Source organism: Habropoda laboriosa, unplaced genomic scaffold (genome assembly GCF_001263275.1).
Source record: "Habropoda laboriosa isolate 0110345459 unplaced genomic scaffold, ASM126327v1 scaffold33, whole genome shotgun sequence".
NCBI classification, from domain to species: Eukaryota; Metazoa; Arthropoda; class Insecta; order Hymenoptera; family Apidae; genus Habropoda; species Habropoda laboriosa.
In genome coordinates, this window is record NW_017100187.1 from 1,045,885 (window position 1) to 1,063,861 (window position 17,977).

Below are 17,977 nucleotides of genomic sequence, written 5' to 3' on the forward strand. Positions count from 1 at the left end.
ACCGGCGCATCCTCGTTCTTCTCTCTCTCTACGATTCTGGCTAAGATCTGCCAAGAACGTACACGTTCGCGAAAACATGCGACTCCGTTGTGAATTTTTCACTAACTTCTTGATCAAAAACTTGTTAACAAATAACACTATCAATTTACACCTCTTCCTTGGGAAAACTAAACGTCAACTTTTCAATCTTCACCCAAAAAAATTACAAATTTATAAACTTTTCTCTACTATTGAAAAAAATTTCCAGACTTTCGATGTCTCATTTTTCACTCTGAACGATTGAAAAAATCACACCCCTCCACAAAATTTCGAAGACTTTCAAAACCCTGTCCCTTCGGTCCTCGTCTACCTCTAAAAAATTACAATAATTCTCCCACCACGAACGACGCAAAAAATTCGCAAATCAGACTAACTCCCCGCCAAATAAATTTCGAAAACCTCCGGCGTTCTCCCCTCAAACGCGAATTAATCAGCGGAAGACGAGGCGCGGCGAAGGAGCAAAGTAGAGCGCAACAGACCCTCCTCCCCCGATCGCCAAAGAAAGTTTCGCGGGGCGGAGGGATCGCTGACTTGTAGATTGCGGGCGCGGCGAGGAGAAGATCGAAAAATCGTTTGGAAACGGCCGGTAAAGGGGCAGAATAAACATTTCCTGAACGGTTAGTAGCGACGTGGCCGCGGAGGGTGCACGGGCAGGCGAGCGGTGGCTGCGGTTTCGAGGGGGCGGAGGTTGCCTCCAGACTGTGGGGGCGCGACGGAAACGAGCTGGCACACGCGTGTGTGGAAGAGAAAGAAGAGAGAGGTGGATCCTTCCTCGACGCGACTAAAAGTAGACGCGCGAGAAGCTGACTACTGTACGCAGACACCGGTGAATGGCGGCTACTTCAAAGAAACATTTGGAACAGTTCGACACGGCTGGCTCGGCTTTTTATGGCCATTTGAAGAATCGACGGGGCCATTAGGGGAGTAGAAATTCTGAACCGAGTAATGGAAATTTGTTCAATTTGTTGGTAATTGAATGGGATAAAAATTTAACCCTTTCTCGCGCACTTTGGTCCACGAATTTTGTCATCGTGAGAGATAAACAAATTTTCTACGTCTTTTATGAACAAAAACGCAACGACTGTTCTAGATTTTACGAATGAAAATATGGACAGTGATTTAAAGGGACGGGGAAGAATAATTAACCCTTTGGGTACCACTGATTTGGCTTCGAGGTCACGATTTCAATTATCGATAAATATTTGTCTTTTAAAGAAGATATTTCTTACGTCGGTGCTCAAAGGGTTAACACGAAAATAATTCCAGATTTGTGTCTGGTAAAATTGAATTTTAACATTTAAAAAAATGTTGCAGTGAGGGAATTGCCAAGGTACACGTTCAGTTTGCAAAGCAGCGTTTAGCCATAATTGGTAACGCGTGATAAGTAGAGTGGAAATTCGCGTAAATTCCACCGGTCCCTTTTCCAACGCTGTTTTTTCACCGCATTTGAATATTTCGCCACAGATGGCATAAATAAAACAATTTTATATTCCAACGGTGTTTCGCGCGCGACTTTCGCCGGAAAACGACAGCTTTGTTCGAGCCACAGCACAGAGATGGCGACACCGAGGCACTTTTATCACCCTTCGCGTTGCGGGGGTGTGCAACCCCTTTTTCGACACGCGCCATTACAGCCTGCACCCCGGTGTATCATCATAATAAACGAACGTACGCGCGATAATTACGCATCGACGACGCGCTCCTCCATGCAATTTTCAATCACTCCCCACTGCCTCCGATAATCCCCTCGAGAGATTGTTAATATTTAAGTATCTCTTTCGGTTCGTTCCGATTTTCCTCCTTTTTTCCACTCTCTCTCTCTCTCTCTCTCTCCATCTTTTCCTCTCGTAAACTCGACGAACCAAAACGGTATCCGGTTGCAAAGGGGGTGTTTTATTTATACACAAAATACACGGTGTATCGCGTGCGATTTAATTGCAATTCATTTACAAAATGCTTAATATCGCACGCGATGGGAGAAAACAGGTATACGCGATGATTTTTCCAGGTTGGAGGAATTTTCAATAAAATCCTGACACGGGCGAGGAAACAGCGCCGGGCAACGGACACACCGGTCAAAATGGCCGGTTCCCGTCGATATTAAAACGAAATGCTAATTAATTTTTCTAAAACGCCAGGCGCGAGAGCTCCAGAGGCTGCAATTATTGCGCGAAATGAGGCCGGAACGAAATTAACCGGCCGCGTTCGTAAACATCACCCTGGAGACGGTGACACGTCGTTAGGCGGGCTCGCTGGCGGGTTTAAAAAAAAAAACAGAGAAAAATGCTAAAATTTGGGACTATTTATTAGAGATTATTTTTGTGGCGCTTACGACCTACGCATTCAGATGAAATGTTGAAAGAAGTGAGCAGTGAAGTTTTTTCATTTGCGTATGTTACTGGAAAAGTAAAATCCAGGCGATATTTAAAGTGCAGCGATTTGAAGATATTGTTTCATACTTCAGGCAAAGTTACTAATATCGAAACCATTCTGTTCTCAAAATCATAAAAGATTTTCAAAAGTTTTCGAAAAATGAAGATTCGCAACTCCGTTGACACTTTGCCTGCTTATCAATAGGCAGTGTACGTGTATACTCTGTCTAAGCGAGGTACAAACCGTGTTTTTCTTTACCAGAAACACGTACATTATCCTAATAAATTTCCTGTCACAGCATCGTCAAACATAATCTAACACAACGATTCCGTCTGTCATCGTCGATCTTCCCTCAAAGGACCTTCGTTACAAACCCCGTTCAAGTAGTACAACCTGTCGCGTAATACATACGAAACGAGCGTAGCAGCATTGTGGGAGGAGAGGGGGGAGTGAAAAGAACGCAAATGTCCCAATTAAATCCATTCACCACGGATCACTAGTGCCGCGCAAGGGGGATAATCATGGCGAAAAATCCGCGATCGCACGGACAAGGGGCACGGCAAACATCCCGCAAAACCTTAACCACCCGAATGGTACTGTTTTAATGTAATTCCAGGACCGGTTTGTCGCTCGGCTCATGCACGCATGTAACAGCGCGAGCGACAAACCCGTCGACCAGGCTAGCGCGTATCACTCCAACGAAACGGTGGAAAGAGAGCCAGCCGAAACCCAACCGAACCGAACGTTCAACGGAGACAGAGAGAGGCTCTGCTCTCTATACGCGTCCGAAAGGGGGTGGAAGAGTATCCACGATCAAAAGCCAGAAAGAGAAGAATAACACCCGTAGACAAGGATCGCGCTTACCCTCCGCCAATATTCGCCAGACAAAGAGGCCGCGATTCCCACCAGAAAGAGACACGCCGCTCACGTGGAAAGAGAGAGGAAAACACGGCGAAAGAGGGGGTTGGTCGGCTTGTAGAGAGAGAAAGAGAGAAAGAGAGAGAGAGAGAGGCAGTGTTTTGTTCGCGCGCGATGGACGCGTCGCCATAGCGACCGGCGGTTGTTTATTATTGCGTCCAGCGGTCGTGTGGGGTGGCTTGGAGGAGAGCGCGGGGGTAGTTTACGCGACGAGGGCGAACGCGGGTGAAAAGGGTTAGTGGCGGCCACGGGGGTCGAAGGGGTTAGAGGGTTAGAGTGGGGGGAGAGGTGGGTGGGTGAGCGAGAGAGCAGAAGGATGCGAGGGGTGAAGAGGAGGCGGTGGTGTGCAACGAGGGAGTGGCGGCCGACCACACGAGGCCGAAAAACACACTCTCCGCCAAACCTACCCCCCTTTTGCACCCCGGTACACCGCCTCCCTCCCTGCTGGTGGTAATGAGAGTTCGATAAAGCGCCGTTACCAGTGCGTGACGTCAAGCGAGCTCTCTCTCTCTCTCTCTATTTCTCTCGCTTCGATAGCTGCTTTCTCCCTCTCTCTCTCTCGTCTTTTTTTGTTTTTTGATACGATTCCATCTCTTACCCACCACGTCGTTGTGACATTTTTTTCCGCCGCTTCGCGATCTTTCTCTTTCGTTTTCACCCTTTTTCCCCCCCTCTGTGTGCCTTTTTTCCTTTTTCTGTTTTGTTTCATTTTTTGAAGAGGGAGTGGGCTTGCTCGTTGCCTTTTTTCGGTTGCCGTTAGCAGCGACGAAGTCGCGGCGTGTGACAAAAAACGAAGTTACGGAAATTTCATTGGTGCGAGTGTATAGACAGGGAGAGAGAGAGGAGAGAGACACACACGTTGGCGAGAGCACATTTTTTCCCCGGCGATAAAAACGTCGCGGTGGCTTGATGGGTATCATATTTTTTTCGGGACCGGGGCTACAATTTGCGCCCGGCCGGTAGTGTTGACGCGGCTCGAGCACTCTTCGCTACCATGATCGCGTTGGACGCTCTAATTGCTTTCTGATCTCCACCGTCCGTCGACTCGTTGTCTCTCTACCTCCCCCACCCTCTCTGTGACTGTTTTTTTTCTACCTCGTTCTATCCATCTCTCTTCTCCTTTTTTTTTTTGTGTGTTTTTGTTTTAGAGGGAATTGTGAATTTGAGCGAAGATCGAAGTAGCCTCTGCGAGAACGGTCGGAATTTACAGCTTCCTGTTCGATTAACTTTTTGCGGTCTGCGCTTGGATATCGTTTTTGTACTGTTTGCTCCGTGTTTTTCGGTACAGCGACGAACTGTAAGAATTCGTAGGGAAAAGTTTGACGAATCTATCGCGAGTGTCCAATTTACCCTTAGAAAATCAATCTCAAAATTCTGTCCATGTTCTATTTAACTGTAATTACAAAATTACACGTGGAAACTATTTTTCCAAAGAAAGAAACATCGAAGGATTCGTAGAAAGAGGTAATATCGAACTGATCAACGTTTAATTGCAAATTTTTCGTCCAATCTCCGCGTCGAAGTGTTTTGCACGAGTAGCAATGGACAGACCGGTCCTCGAAGAGTGTCTCGACGTAGCGAGCAACAAAGGAAAAGGAGGAGAGGGAATCAAACCGTAATTAATCCTGAACTCTAGCCACGCACCTGTTCGAATTGCCGCGACCCCGTGTCCTGACCCTGCAAACTTCACCTCCCTTTGTACGGGACAGACGTTTAAGACGTGCGCTAATTAAGAACGGCATCTCTCACTACGCAGCTGCCAGGCAGCGCTGGCGTTCCAGGGAATTATTAAACGGCCGCGAGGAAACGACATAAGGTCGACGGGTAACCAGAAACACCGGTGAATATCGTAGCTAGAAACTTATGACTGTTACGAAACGTGAATCTAGACCGAAGAAAACCAATCTCACAGAGTCGTTTGAAATTGAACAATTTTTATAGAACACTGTAACTATTAGGTCTACCGGAAAGTTCTCTCGATTTTTCAATTAAAAGAAAATAATACATTTTCTTTGAATGTAATTCCCATCGTTACCTCTTCCCAGCGCGATGGTAATTCGTGGATTCCATTTCTGTAGAATCACCCATCTTTGGATCTTCAGGCGACATTATCGGACAGAACTTTCCGACAGACCTAATATATTATTCGGTGTTAAATAAATTTTCGTGGAATAATTTCTTTCATAGACACTTACCAGTAAAAATGGTAAAAAATCAACGACCACGAAACAGACAACGACAGAATTTTTTCCTGACCGTCTGCAAAGACCTACAGTCGCGTCTGCGAGACCGGAAGCCTATCAGTGCCTCGGAATCTCCATCGTCAGCTCCGCAACTCGCCCACGGCTCTCAAGATCAGCCAAGTAAAAGGAGAATCTGCAGATAGGCATCCGACCACTCGAGAAACTACAAATTACCCTTTAAAAATACCTCAAACCTCCGATATCGAAGAAACATACTGAAAGAAAAGAAGACCGTGTAAAAAAACAGAAAAACATCGAAATATTCTCTGTTTCAGGAATAATTTGCTTGGAACGAAGCAGATAGAGAGAAGAGGTCTAAATTCCGTGTCGACGAAACGGTATATTTTAGAAGCGTCAGAGCGATCGTTCACGCGGGCACAGTTTCGCCCAGGGGCGAAAGGCGGAAAGGCTTCCTCGCCGCGTTTTAGGGGCATCCGCTCAGCTGCCGCGATAATTTACTCTTTTTTCGGTCACCGATTCGGCCGGCCGGCGCTAATTTACATTTACGAGCGAGATCGGCTAATTGCCGGTTAACCGGTCGGCTGAGCGCGATACGACATACCTCTGCGTTGCAGTTTGTTGCTCTGCCTTCCGATACAACTGTCGCTGCGCCCGTGAGAACCAGCCAGGAGGCTTCGTTGCGCGACCAACGCCGTCAATTACGTCCATTTTCTTTTGAACACTTGCTCTACTTGTTCCACCTCGTTCACGAGCTCATTTTCCCTCTCTTTCTCCCTCTCCCTCTCCCTCTCTTCGTAGAACCTGGTAAAATAAAGGTGGAAATTAGCGAGGTGGCCGTGGATAGAGAGTATGTACTGGCTGGCCTTTAAACTGGCTCAGTTGGGGCTGGTACATTTTCCTTGGGGACGAGTATTTTGTGGTTCGTAGTTTTGTAAGGGGCGAACGAGGGGATCCTTGTGAACCTGGGGCAAGATTTCAGATTTCTCGAAAATAACCACAGAGTTTGTTGCGAATAGAGATTTTGGAAAATTCACAGATTTGATTACTAAAACATTTGCAAAAATGTTACACTGTGTATTGCAAAATGTCGAATTTCTAATTATTCAAAAATTGATCACTCAAGTGGTCCAGTGTTCCTATAATTATCATTAAATTACTGTTAAACAATCAAAGAGATTTTCCATTCATATTAAATAATTACGCAAAACCACGTGTACTTAATCACGATCGTCATTCCAAACTCCAACATCCCACGATCTAACAGAAAGGAAAGAAAACAGAGAAGAAGGTCGAAGAATCCTAACTCGTTCTTTCGCTACGAGACACCGTTAAATACGAGAAGACAAACAACTGCGCGATATGGAGCCCGTGAAGACCACCAAAACGTAAACCATGATACAGGCGCCAACGAACCAACTCGTCGCCGCAATTTGTTATCGTTGGTGAACGAGTTGTCCTGTCACTCGCTATTCATCTCTAATTCCGTCGCAGCCTCCACACACACCCTCTCTATCCACCTAGCCACCGGTATACCGGCTTCAGCAAGATGAAACTTTAATTTCTACCGGACTAGAACGAAAACAAAAAACCAATTATCCGTCTGCGAATGATCCGGCGCTCGCGCATCCTGTATTTATGGCCGCTGTCGCGGCTTGTTGTCGATTAATCGGACGAACCGCATCATTTTTATTCATGTTTCATGCGACGCGTTGATTGCGGACGTGGAAATTTAGTATTAACGGGGCTCGATACGCTCTCTGCGTGTGGAATGATCGATGGAAACGCTCGCTCCTTTCCATCCTGACACTCTAATTTCACTACGCTTTCCTTCTATTCCCCGCAGTGAAATCGAATATGGCACACCAAAACTACCAAATCTTTCTATCTCGTAAACACTTCGATATCCCTTAAAACTAACGTTGGATCAACTTTTAAATTCCAAAATTACGAATATTTCTCAAGTGTCCTAAGAACAGTATATCTCTTTTATTTTTGACTGTTTCGCGAAACGAAGGACAGCAACGTTAACAGGATAATTCTCGTCGGACGAAAGAACAAGCGAATAGAAAAATGTGATTAAGGGTCGTTTCTCCGCGAAAGGGGGATTTCGAAATTATGGCAGACTATCATTGATGGCCGGTGAGGGGATGATGAACGTGGATTGGCATTTTCCAGCGTCGAACAGCGGTGCGCTCGGTCTCGTGTACACGTACACACTGTGCTTGGTTTGTACGTTAAAGCGAGGTCCAACGCAGTACCTGTCACGGTCCTCTGGCATCCCACCCCCTGCATCTCCTCCTCCTCCACCTCTGACCCACCCCTATCCACCCTCCAACCACCCCTCGTCCATCGTTCCCATCGCTCGGTGGGTTCGCCGAGCGAACCACTCGCTTCGGTTTTTAGTTAATGCTCGCGCCCATCACGTAGCCAACCACGTCGATGGACTTTAACCCATTATGGTTGCGTCTACATCGCGAGATATACTATTCGGATATTTAAGGGATGACGCGGTGCGTTTGGAACGTTGGAAAAGTACGGAGAGCTTTTTGGAAATTCTAGTTGATGTTTATTCGACGAGAAATATGCGGACAGAAGGCTTTCTCTCTCTCTCTGCTTCGCCGTCGAATTAAAGGGATTTCGATAAATAATTCACGCGAGGTTAACTCGTCATTGTTCGAACGAATCCTTGTCGTCGAAAGGATTAACTCTCTCTCTCTCTCTCTCTCTCGGAAAATACCCTCGATTCGTAGTCGTCGCTGTTAACCTTCTCCGACCACCGTTTTCCCCATTCCCCCGGCCTCATAACCACTCTGCCGAAAAAACGCACGAGAGAACCAATCTCTCCTATCGACGGATCGAGAGAGGCGCAGCGAAACGTTGGAAAGGGAACCCCGGTGGCAAAAGAACGAAGTAGGAGAGGAGAAAATAAAAAGCAAAAAGGAAAGAGAGAGAACAAAAAAAAAAGAAAAAAAACAACAAAAAACAGCAAACAGCGTGCAGGACGTCGAACAAACAACGTCAGACAGGCTACGACGAAAATCGTGTCCCGCTAGCTACCCAATGTGTGACCAGTGTGGGTGGTACCACCCAGCGACTCTCTACCAAAGAGAGAGAGAGAGAGAAAGGGATATAGAGTGAGTCAGGTGGATCGCGGGATCCCGGTCGATCTAGCCTGCGCGCTCTGGCTGGCCTGCTCTCTTCGAGAGGCGGAAGTAGCCGTGAAAAATTTTCCCGTCGACGTGTGGTGGCCCGTGTACGAGGCCAACGGCGCGCATTTCGCGGTGTTCGGGGTGTCGGGGGTGGTTCACCAGAGAGTGTACCGCGGGTTGGGTCACGGATGGGATGAGTCTAGTCTGTATTCGTGTATATACGCTTAACAGTGTATATGCATGTATATATCTATATATATCTGTGTGTGTGTAGGTTGAGAGAGAGAGAGAGAGGAGTTGGAGAGATGGGTGGCGAGAGGTACTGGAGTGAGCAGAGGGGTCTAGGACCAGGTGAAGAACGGGGACAGAGGATGGTTGGGCAACGGACACGAGGGGGTGAGGCGGTAGTGGTGGCAGTGGGTGGCCAGAAGGTGAGGGTATTTGTTGGCGCGAGTGGCTAGCCAGTCGGATTACCACCGGGAGGGTGATTCGAGGGGGGTTCTTTGGATGGGCGAGGGGTGTGCGCTCGCGCGGCTTCACCGAGGGGGTAGGGGGTTGCTATGGGTCCGCAATACACACAGTGGCACTCGACGAAAAATGTAGCCAGAGAGCGACCGCCGCTGGAAAATTTACACGCATCACGAGGGCGAGGCTGAATGGCGAGGGTTAAAAGAGCATCGCTAATGGCCACCGCGTCGGTTATTTTGTGGATTTTTATAATACGAGCCCCCATGTGCTGCTGTATATGTCTCTGTGTGTGTTGTTGTGTGTGTGTGTGTGTGTGTACCTCTCTCTCTCTCTTTCTCACTCTCTGGCACTCTCTTTCTCGCTTCGGTGTCCGCCAACCCCCAGACACCACAGACGCCGATGGCCACCACACACCGTCGATTCCATCAGTTTTTCAATCCGGCTGATTTTCCTTCGTCACCGTCCCCCACCCTCTTTTTATTCCATGGATGGCTCGCGGTCGTGCTCACAGAACGGCATTTGCGTGGATGAAATTGAGCGATAATGAAGGCTCGATTGGATTTATCTTGCGAGCTACGCTTCTCGTCCAGTGTATGTTCTTTACTCATTTCTTCGATTACCAGCTCTCTTTTTTCGCGGTTACGTCCGATGGAAATTATTCGTTGTTCTCGCAGCAGCAAGTTCGCCGTCGTTTCAGAAGTTTCTCTCGTCGCTGAAGGATCGAAAGGCGGAGATCTCTCGATTGCGATCCGTAAATTAATTTCGTTACAAAAGGAAGAGGGTTTTACGTTGAAAATTTTAAGTAGGCCCCACGAGAGCGGAGTTTTTCGGCGAGGCGTTAAAAATTCAGGCGAGCTCCTTTTGTGAGCAACGCGAAACGTATGAAATATTCCCGCAACGTGGAAAAATTAATGTTTCATTTTCTACGCGCACGGAAGTCTGTGTGTGCGCCGTGGAAATGTTACGAGAGTTAATCGAAAGGGGTTGATAACCTTTACCGTGGACGAGGTGAGTATGAAAGAACAGAAATTTTGGAATAGCTCTCAGAGATTCTCTGTGTCGTTTCGCTCTGTTTATCAGCCGGATGAAATATTCCGCTCGTTTCGACGCGAGCGAGCGTCCTCCTCTCGGAAGCGCGGGCAATAAACGTTATTTCTCTTTCTCGTTGGCAAAATTATTATTGCTTCCTTAGCAACAAGTGTCTGGAGAATCCGGACGAACACCGGCGACGAATTACAGCAACCTACAGATGTTGCTGCACGACAAACATTCAACCGTCCTTTATCACTCTTAATTTTCCATACTTAACCGTGACATTTATTTCCAATCTGTAAATTCGCTCTTTATCCACGAATCGTTGGAATATTCAACATCTCCGATCTTATAAATCAAAGTTAATTTTCGAGATGTAAAAGCCAAAGGGTTGAGAAATACTAGAAACAGTTGGAATAAAGTCCTGCTACAAACACACCCTCTCTCTGCAACGGTAACCACGAACCCGACACTTAACGTCACACCTCGCGACGAATTAACGAAATAATAATTCCTCCCGAAAGCAGCCATAACTGAAGGGTAAAAAAGAGAGTGAGAAGTCCCCGGTAGCGGAGTGAGGAACGCACGCACTCGCTCACGGGTCCCCTCGGAGACGAGCACAGCCCCGTGGAGAGCGTAACGCTAACCCAGTGAAATAGATAGTCTCTCCAGGCTGATATCGTGGCGGACACGAGCGAAGAGAGAAGAGACATCGTCGGTATACCAGGCTAGCAGTGGGGGGACGGGGGTGTACTCGTGTGGGAAGAGAGCAAGAGAGTACAGGCTGGCAGAATCCATCCATATATCGCGGGGCCAACAAACCGACCGAATCTCGACAGGACGAATGGGTAGGCCGCGTTTTCACCGTTGCCACTCCGCGCCAGTTTCCACCAGGCTGCTGCTACTGCTGCTGCTGCTCCTCTGCTCTTGTATTCGTGCCTTCATGTGCCTGTGTACGTGTACGCGTGTACACGTGAACGGGTGTATAGTTACCCGTAACGCGGCACACCGATCCGCCACACTGGCTACGACCAACGAAAGCTTCGCGTCCACATCGAGGGACAGAGAGGAAGAACGAACTGTGCGAACGGTGGAAAGAGAGATAGGGGCACATGGCCACATATAAAGAGATAAAGAGGAACGAGAGAGTACGGGGCAGAGAGAGAAAGAGAGAGAGTGAGGAAGAGGGATGAAGAGAGAGTTAGAAAGAGAAGACCAGAGGCTACTACTCTCTCTCCCTGTTCGTGCAGCTCGGCACTCCGCAAATTTTCAACCGCCACCCACTCACTGCCCACCTCATACCATCGGCTGACCAATCCCCACCACACCCACACGGTTCGCCAACCCCCAACCCTTCCTCTATTCGAGCTCGTTTTTGCCGCGTCCACCGCCAGATCAATGGGGTTGCTAACACGGGTAGGTATATGTGTCCGTCCCCACCCTCGCTCCCTCCTGCTCTTCGCTACGCCAGCACCGCTCCCTCTCGCCACCGACTACCCTCTCTCTCTCGCTCTATTCGCGACTCTGTACAGGGTGATTATAAAGTTTCCACGGACCGATGCTAAATGAATTGTCGAGGCGCTTCGCGTGTTTCGAAAGGCGAGATGCCGCCTGCTTGCAAACAGGGAGAGGTTTCTTTGGTGTTACCAGGTGTGGCCAGGGTCGAGGATAGGCTCGAGTACCTCTGAGGGCTGCGAAAGGGTTAATTTCCCCGAGTCTCGCGGTGTGATTTCGTGATTTATTGCGCGAGGCAACTGTGCGAACGGAGGCAGACTTCTCTGTCGCGGAAGGAACTTTTGGAAGTTTATGGAATTGTAATATATTGAAATATGTAGAATACGTGAGAGTATAAGAGTAGCATATTTTTATATGTAATAATTGCCACGATAATAATCTTCGTTCGTTCTGAAATATGCGTAATTTTCCGTTACGAGGCTGATGTTCTAATAGACGCATGTTAATTCCTTAGAGGATACAGGAACTTTTCGGACGATTCGATAAGGGTGTGTGTTAAGAGGTGAAAAGTTAGAGACAATGAAAGACTCGACCACAGATTTCCAGCCGTGTTTTACAGAGAAGAGGAAAAACCGTGCGCGTGAAATTTTCCCCGTATAATTGCGGCGGGGGAATGACTTTTTTATCAGCGGTCACCGCAGGGTCGCGCGACTTGCAGGAAGCGCAGCAGTCTGTCGAAAAGGGTGGAGGGAGGAGGGGTACGATCGATAATTCTGTTTCGGTTACAGACAATTACGACTGATTCGACCGCTAATCAACGGCAGGGCCGGCCAGCTGTCTGGTCAACGATCCGACAAATATCCTCAAAGTGATCCGACGACGCGACGCGACGATCCTCCTGAAACGCGCGCGCCTCACGCTTCCGTGTGAATATCGACGTCCCACGGCTTGACCAATAAACAAACGAAGGCCGTAAAGTAAAATAAAATAAAATAATCCCCCGGCCTGGTTGACTGTTATGCGACGCATCAACCTGCACCCTTGGTAATCAATGAAAAAACTCATTACCCACGCTGCGATTATTTTTTCCCTGCTAGTTTGTTCGATTATTCACACCAGGATGAAGGTGGAAAGAGATCGGTAGAACTGTAGCCGGGGGAAATGAAGCTTCGTACTTAAAAATTTTTAACCAAAATTCGTTCATTTTTTAATTCTAATCTTCAGTCCTTAACACTTTGAATTCTGACTCTCGATTCATAAAAATAAGGCTGAAGACTGAGATTTTTTGTCAATTTTAAGATACAGGATAATATTTTATTTACCCAAATTTTTAACTCACAGCATAATACCTACACATTTTTATACAGTCTGGTCACAGTCATTAAAGGGTTAAGGTATTAATCAACGAACAGAATCTCCAAGAATAATTCTCCGAAGGAAACGAAATGCTATAATTCACTCGCAATTAAATACAGAGTTCGAACACTCCAGCCAACAATCTGCCACCCAAGGAGCAACTTGCAAGACTCGGTAAAAATTCGGCAACGGAAAAGGGAAGAAGAATCCAGTGGAGCAACTCGCGCACCGTCCCAGTGGGCTTATTAAATTCCAGAAACTTAAACACCACCTGTTGAAGGTGTTCAGCGTGGTAGTCGTTTCGCCGAAAAAGTCGCCCCCTCTCACTCTCTCTCTCGCTCACCCCTTAGCCACGATGAAACATTTTTCAAACAGGCACCCAGAGCCAGAATTTTCGAGAGGGAGAGAGGGAGAGAGAGATAGTGAAAGTTTCGAGCAATTTGGCCAGTGGCCAGCCACTTGGAGGGAAAGGCCACGAAAAAAAGCGTCCTCTATGGACGCCAGATTAGTCAGGTTGACCATCGCGATCGCAGTTTCAATCGTCGTTCCGATTCACCGGCACGTAAAACAATGCGCCGCTGATTACTCGATATAACTTTCGAGCAGGAAGAGAGGACGATGCAGCTGCAACGCATACAGGACCAGGCATTCACGATTCATACGCAATGGAATTACCGGTTTACGCGGCCAGTGCTGTTGCGTGAGAATTCCGATAGCCGGGGATGAGCCACGAGCATCAATTAGGACCCCCGTCCCCTTGTCTCGTCACCAGTGTTCTTGTGGATACTTGTAAACGAGGCTTCACGCCTGACAACTTTGTTGCACTGCCGATATCTTTCGTTCGAGGCATTTGAAACCGACTGTAGATAGAAGAAATCCAAAATATCCTAGTAGTAATAATTTTCTATCGCTGTAATTGATTTACGAGACCGATATTACAATTAACTCTTTCGTTACTTACACTTCCGGAATATTACATTATAAATAAACTTTAATTAAGAAATTTAAGAAATTTAAGAAATTTAAGACATTTAATTCGATAAAAATTAGTTGCCCGTAGTAAATGTAAAAAAAAAACTTTGAATTAAAAAAAATTATACACGCAGAAGATAGAGGGAAGAATGCATAGAAGAATGCAATTTGTTTGAAGTCGATACGTCAAGTGGTTCCCGAGATACAGGACTTCAAAGAATTGGCACTTATTACGTAATACGTAAACAATGACACAGTGACCTACATATTTTCCTAGAAGTGCTTACGCACGATAGTATATAGTAAAAAGAAACCCATTCATAAGTGTCCGACGCTCGGCACTAGCCGCGACAGTGCGAGTGAGAGGTCCGATTGGTAAGACCAGGACAGCAATAGTAAAATATTAAAAATTACCCTTTTCTTTAAATTACGATATCTCGGGAACCAGAAGTCCGATTTGCACGAAATAAATTGTGTCTTACAGGAGAAGGTTCCCCGATTCTTACAATACAACTGTTATTTAAAAAGCTCTGCTAGTTTCAAAGTAATAATACTTTAAACTTTTACTAATTTTAATAGGTTTTTAACGTGAGCTTAGAGATATTTCATTATGGAATACGTGTATCTACAGGGAAATATCACTTGTAATTGGGTGTTATAATTTCAGGTTTTCGGGTGTACGCCGTGTCCAAAAGAAATTATATTCCGACATTTCACCAACATTGCAGCTAGCTTCATCAGGGTCTGGAGACGCACTGCTAATGGTGTGCGTTAGGGTGTTCACTCCTATAAATACCCATGTTCATTTAAATCGATTAAAAATCAATTATAAAATCAATTAAAAATCAATTAAAATCCATTAAAATCAATCAATTAACGGTAGGAGGGTGCTCCAGATAGGGTTAAGTTGGTAACCTGTGTCTCTATTGATGTTATTAGGGTTTTCCATCATTTCTAAGGATTCCCTATACTGTATATTCTCCACAAGTGTCAGACCGCAAGGAAGCTAAACCTGACACTCGTAGAGTCAGGGACTACGTTTTCGAGTCTCGCGCCCGCCTTTGTAGTTTGCCGAACGTAGACAAGGACAACGAATAAAAGATAAGCATGAAACATAAGTTGAGGCAACCAAGCGATTTAAATATCAACTTTTTTAATTTTACGTTTTTTTATCCCGAAATTTTTCGTAACATATTGATGAGATTTTTCTGATGAAAATGAACAATATTTACTTATTAACAGGTTCACTGTCACGCCAGATTTACAGGTTGCTGTCAGGCGGCCACAAGAAAATACATTTTAAGCATAGGATTATAGTATTATGCTTTATAATTTTGTTTTTCAATTGAAAATAATGTCTAGCAAGCTATGACGTTCAAAAATTTTTAGTTGACAACATTTATTTTATTTTAATTATTCTAAACATTTGAGGCACTTCAGTCACTGATGACCACCATGGCCATATCCAGGAAACAATCTAACGTTAAAACTTATTGAGTGATTAATTTAATTTCATAATATATCGCTTTAGCGAGCCACCGTTTGCTTGCCAATTGTTTATCACAAAGAGTCGGCCTACCTCCACGTATGTAAAAAAAGAAAAATGTAGGGTCGATTCCACAAGTGTCAGGAAAATGTAGGGTCGATAGCAGCAGAAAAGCAGCTAAACAATTAGAATTAAATGTAACGATTGCAATAATGCGTAATGCAATTGAAAAATTGAAAGAATCAAAAGAAAAAACGCAAATTCGTATCCTTTTCGATTCTAGAATATAAGAAAATTTGAATAAAATACGCGACGAGAATTGGGGAGAAGCAGAAGTTAAACGCGTAAAAATATTCAATAATAAACGAACTACGGATGAAACTATTATTTCAATACGCGATGCACTGACTCTAGTATTTACTACTAGTATTTACTCAAATTCAAAAATTCTCACATAAATTCCGAAAATAGATTATTGATTACGGTAAACTACTGAGACGGTTTAATTTAGGGTGGGCATCGTGCACTCGTTCCAAATCAGCTCACAATATACAATAATAAATCAACTAACTACTTAACATGCATAACTACTTAACATGCAATTCGTGCAAATTCCTTGGATGGTAAATTATTAGTAAACAAAATTAAATATCAGAGAAAATATATGAAAAATTTCAAATTAATTTCAATTGCTGAAATTAAATAAAATTTTGATAAAACAAAAATTGAAAATTTTTTTTGGGAAATTGATTAATGGTGGTTGTTTATGTAAGTAAAAAGTGTTACGAATAAATGGGTGGGCAAATATACTTACGAGTGGAGAGTATTCCGAGTCAGTATCGATAATTGAAGAAATTATTTGATTGTATTTAAAAGAACCGAAAGGAGAATATTTAAAGTCTGATATTAAATGTCTAGCAAGTACCAGTAATTGGTAAAATGATTTATATTTGTTTTAAAAGGAAAATTTCTAATAGGTATTAGTTAAAATGAATTATTATTCAGTCTATTGAATTGAAATTCTAATTGATTCTAACGTATACAAGTGTTACAAGAAGGCTGAGTGTGTACAGGGTGGACACTGACTCTAGTATTTACTAAAATTCAAAAATTCTCGTATAAATTCCGAAAATAGATTATTAATTACGGTAAACTACTGAGACGGTTTAATTAAGGGTGGGCATGGTGCTGCTTTAGTTTGAAATGATTTATAAACACATAATTAACAGAGGAAAAACCGTGAAACGGCAAAACGTCAACATTCTAATTGTTATAACATGTAAACAGAACTTTAAATTTAGTGTAAACAGAAAAAATATATAATACAATTTATTTCACGGTATTGCAACAAATAAACGTTGAATCAATATTTAATTCGTATAAAAACAATTATTTAACGTAATAATTTTACCTTCACTATGGCTATTTTTAATCTACGACCACAGGTCAACCTGATTTCTAATCCTTACGAACTTTAAATTCAGTCTAAACTGAGAAAATATATAATACAATTTATTTCACGGTATTGCAACAAACAAACGTTGAATAGATTCTTAATTCGTATAGAAACATTTATTTAAAATAATAATTTCACCTTCACTATGGCTATTTTAAATTTACGACCAAGGGTCAACCTGATTTTTAATCCTCCGAACTTGATTTCACAACGAGAAAGTAATAAGATCGTTGAAACGTACTTATTTGTCAAAGAAACTTGCAAAAATGTATAAATAATAATATGTAATGTTTTAACAAATTTTTGGAAGTATAAATTAATAATAAAATTGTGAAAATTAATAAATTATACGTTATTATAACATTAATAGAATTATGACTAAACCGAAGTTCGAAGTCGAGTATTTAAAGTCTGATATTACGTGCCTAGCGAGTGCCGGTAATTGTTAAAATTTGTTTAATAATTAGTAATAGAAATTCTAATTGATTCTAATGTATACAAGTGTTACAAGAAGGCTGAGTGTGTACAGGGTGGACATAGACTAGCTAGTAGCCCCCGACCACTCTATTCACATCTCAGAACCTTCAGGTCAAAATACGCCGCGAAGTGTCTAGGGCCCAGTATAAAGGGTAAATGATTTCGCGGGACATCGGCGGGTCCTTATATACCTGCGGTACCCTCTCCCCAAAGTCATTAGCAAAATCGTCGGTTAGGTCAGGCGGGAAATTTTCGCGGGAGATTTTCGCGGGAGATTTCCGATATCGTAACACGGTATAATTTATCAATTTTCACAATTTTATTAAAAATTTATACTTCCGACAATTTGTTATAACATTGCATATAACAATTTATACGTTTTTACAATATTCTTCAATGGAAACATAGGTTTTAGCGTTCTCGTTACTTACTCGTGGTTAAATTAATTTCGTAGGGATTAAAAATCAGGTTGACCTGTGGTCGTAGATTAAAAATAACCATAGTACAGCTAAATTTATCGTGTTAAATAATTCTTCTTACACGAATGAAAAATGTATTCAACGTTTGCTTGTTACAATACCATGAAATAAAT